Source organism: Bufo gargarizans, chromosome 4 (assembly GCF_014858855.1).
Source record: "Bufo gargarizans isolate SCDJY-AF-19 chromosome 4, ASM1485885v1, whole genome shotgun sequence".
Classification (NCBI taxonomy): domain Eukaryota; kingdom Metazoa; phylum Chordata; class Amphibia; order Anura; family Bufonidae; genus Bufo; species Bufo gargarizans.
The window spans coordinates 253,536,863-253,541,152 of record NC_058083.1 but is presented as its reverse complement, the minus strand read 5'-3'; positions in this window follow the sequence as shown (position 1 = coordinate 253,541,152).

The window sequence follows — 4,290 nt, the reverse complement described above, 5'->3', positions numbered from 1 at the left end:
TGACAGTAAATGTGCCCAGGAGGTACATCGTGATGTGGTGTCACACGCTTAGAGCCTGCATAAACAGGGCATATATATATATATACACCTGCTCCAAATTTATAAAAGTGGTGCACAGTAATAATAATTTCAGTAAAGTGCTAATCAGATTTTTTGTGACTTTTTAAAAAGTCACACGTCATAAATGAGCTATAATACTGTTCTAATCTCTAATCCTGACCTATTTTTCACTCCACTTCTAAAAGTGGCAAGGCAAAATTTGGGCAAATGTCGCAAAAATATGCACAAAGTGCATCACTTGCAACTTTTTTATACCACAAAACTGATGTAGCAGATTTGATAAATGACCCCCTAAATGTTTAAAAGTGTTATTAAATTTATGTAATTCCATTATGGTCATTCTCATGCTGGATAGGTTAATTATAGTTATTAATTATCTTCATGCAATCCTTAAATACTGGAACAAGAGATTATCAAAGAAAAAATAGTAGCTTTTTAATCTCCATTATAAAGGGTTGCTGTGTGAACATTTATGACATTCTTGGAGTTCTACTTACATTTCCATTTCTCAGGGTTATATCATTCTCATTCACCCCACTTTGTAGAAATGGTTAATTATATCACACTTTGAGCCACCTTGGGTCATATGATTTCAACTGGACCAGACAAAAGATTTAAGCAGATCTTAGCAGAAAGAGCTGTCAGTGTACAATTCATTCCTCAACCTATTAATTTGTTAAAAATTAATTACATTTTAAAGAGAAACTATTTTACAAAATCAATATGCTCTGCTTGATTTAATGTCTCATTATACCCTGACAGCTTTAGCTTAGGATACATGACTATTATTAGCTATTATAAATTTTGGGGGTGTGTCGGGTATGCAAAGCCTTGAAGTCATGAATCCTACAGCTATTACTGACTTACCTTACATGAGTTAATGAGGCCATAAAATCACTGACTAGCACAGTGGCAAATAAAGACTATTGCGAGCATAAACTACCTACTAGTGCCAATATTACCATAAATCCAAATACTTTTACTACATAATTTGGAAGTTAGAGACTTATACGCAAGATTATTTATCTAGTGAATAAATAATAGTATTAAATGTTTGCTGATAACATAGAAACACAATTGGAAAAGCTTTATTGAAATGTCTTAAAAAATAGCTGCAGATAGGTTTCAGCAAAATAAACCATTTGACAACAAACATTAGACGGCTTGTCCAGTAGATGAGTTTTTTGCAATGGTTGGGAGCACTTTAGCATAATAAAGCAACCAATACTGAGCTGCTCCAGACCAGCACTCCTTTGATCTCCACTGATTTCGAATGTGGCAATCTGAGACTTGCAATTGGCTGCAAAAGTCACAAAATAAAGAAAGGAGAGTGGCCAAAGAAAATGGGATGTAGTCTTGAACGCCTTCTGGTGAAGAACAATGGACTAAACTGTAAAACTCTGGACCTTGCACGAATAAAAGGCCTTCAAAATTCCTGTAACAAAGATTAAGTGGGAAAGAACACTATACCCCTAACAACTGATATTCCTGTTTGGGCTACACACCAACCCTTGTTTGCAAAGTAATTGTGATTGGAGATCTTGAGGTGAGGAGAGTTTGGGGTGAGCAATTGCACTTGCATATACAAACAACTTCTTCTGCAAACCCGTTTTCTCCACAGGGTAGACCAAGTGTGGAAATCCATAAACAGCCAACTGCTATGACAAATGTGACCAGGCATGGCTGTGCACCTGTACACCAGGATAGCTGAAGGATGTGGATGGCTGTGCTGCTATGCATGCTGGAAGTTGGTAAGTCCAACTGCAAAGACCCAAATCGGGATGGAAGCAGATAATCCCTCCATTCACGTAAAATTATACATATTATAGTACAAAACAACCAACACAAAATAGGGAACTAATTGTAATAATTTTTTGGGGTGTCAGTTTGCATATTTAAAGAATAATGATGTAAACAGCGCCCGGACCACAAGATGGATACAGCGTGACAACACTGAGGGATTTTTTCACTATGGGATTACAATTTTAATTTTAATTTAAACTTATTATACTTACATGATCCCATCACTAGTGTGCCCTAACTACAAAAAAACTGGACAGATGGCCCTAGAGTCCCTTGTTGAGTGCATATGGCTTCTCCAGACTCCAATCGGGTCACTGGGAAACCCAGTGATCCAATCATAGCAGGGAGTCCTCTTTGATCATGCCACAATCATGGATCACAGCAATAACTGGGATCAGAGGTTCCTCCAACCAGTTCTAAACCAGTTGCCTGCGGTAAGAACCATAGTTGTTAGTGACAGCAGATTCTTAGCACAGGAGTGCTCCTGGAGCCAGAAAGCCACCTATATTGCAGCAATACCAAAATAAATGATTGCAGACTGATTCCCTGCGCTGCCCGCCATGAAAAGACAGTAGTTGGTTGTTCCGCATTCTGCATGTGGATATCCAATCATAGTATACACATGAATCCCATGTGTTTCTTTTTTATATGGTTTTAAAATATGCATGGAGAACATCCATAATTTGGATTTTCATTGGAATCAAAGGGACTTGGTTTTGCTATGGTTTTCACATGGATTTCAGAGTGGAATGCAAGCTTAAAGGGAAATTTAATCAATGAAAGAAACAGGTCAGCACTTCACCTTGTGTTGCACGCTGCACGGGAAAGGAGCAACCTCCTGTTGAGAAAGGCTTGCATGCCGAAACGCGTCCTGGTTGTAGGACTCTTTACTTTCATGGAAAAATAAAAAAGAAGCTTATTCACAAAGACACAGCAGCTGGGATTTTTTACCTGCTAAAGGGAAATTTTAAGCCATGTAAACATACCCTAACTGTTTATGAAGTCATTTGTTGAAAAGTTTGAACAAGAACTATGTCTCACTTGAGGTCTTCTTGACACCAGAATCCATGTATACTCTGACATTTAATTTTATCTAAGGTACTAGGACCAACACTTTATCAAACTGATCTTGGTGCTCATTGTAATTTCTCAGAAAATACAGGATATAATTTTTTATGATTTATTCCCTCATTTTCCACATCCTAGATATAGTTCTCATGATAGTATTAAGTATTATTACATGGAGTTGTCAGGGATTTTAAATAAAATAGGTAAGAACAGGGAATGTGATAAGCAATAACCATCACTTACCTGTTAAATTTCCCAGCATTCTGCTGCTGTGGTGGTTACTGGTGGCCTTTACTTACTTTGCTGCAGTGATCATGTACCGTACATTTCTGTGACCGCTGCAATCATTCACTGGCCTTAGCATTGATACCTATAAGTAAAACTGGAAGCTGCTGAGGCCATATAAACCAGCCCAAATTTGAGCAACATTTTTGTTCTTAACGCGCACGTTCTGCCACTATGAAATTCCATGGTTTGTAATTTGCTTACTTGAATTCTTGGTTTTTCTTTTCAGAACATACTAAAATAGATCATTCTTCATTACCATAAATTGCTGGACCTATTTTCTGAAATAATGACTCCACATTAAAAAGAGACATTGCTTTAAGTAGAGCTGCCAAATCCTATTACAAATTCAATCCTATTAAAATGTTCTTAGGTTTAAGCCTTCTTTGGAGTTCTTCTTAGAAGTGCATGACCTCTACCAAACTCCTACCTGTGTGGTCAAGGGACTTAGGGAGAATTGCAATAATTTTAAACCCCATTGACGCCTATTAATCTTGGCACAGTTAGATTTTGGAGCTTGTAAATCAGCACCTAAACAAACACAATAGTTAAAGCTATCAATAGCATTTTAATGAGGCAAATCAAAAACAAATGAAAACAGTAGGACGTTGCCATGTGTGAAGAAGGGAGGGTTGGAGGGTTTGTAGCTTTTTTTTTTGTATATAGGCTGAAAAGGTAGAACAGTAAAAACTAAAGTGGAAGTTAACAGTGTTCAAGGATTCAGAAATGAATGGAACCCAGTTGGCACTAACTGATTATTGTAAGCATTTTTTTTCTTCCATATATAGTAGACATTATTATGTACTCTGTGGGTCTCTTATTAAGACCAGTGTTTTAATACCACTTTAGCTGGTGGTGGATGCCCCAGCCTCTACATAACTTTGGCATATACATCATCTGTCCAAATCTATCCCAGTTACCTTGCTAGTATAGATTTAGACCATTTTCTACGCCTAAAACAGGTGTAGAAAATGATAATTGAGATGGGCCTGCTGCCCCCGCTTCCTTCCTCATCCACGCTATGCCCCCTTTTTCAGACCTGGCGTGAATAACCTTTTCAATCCAAAAATGTGT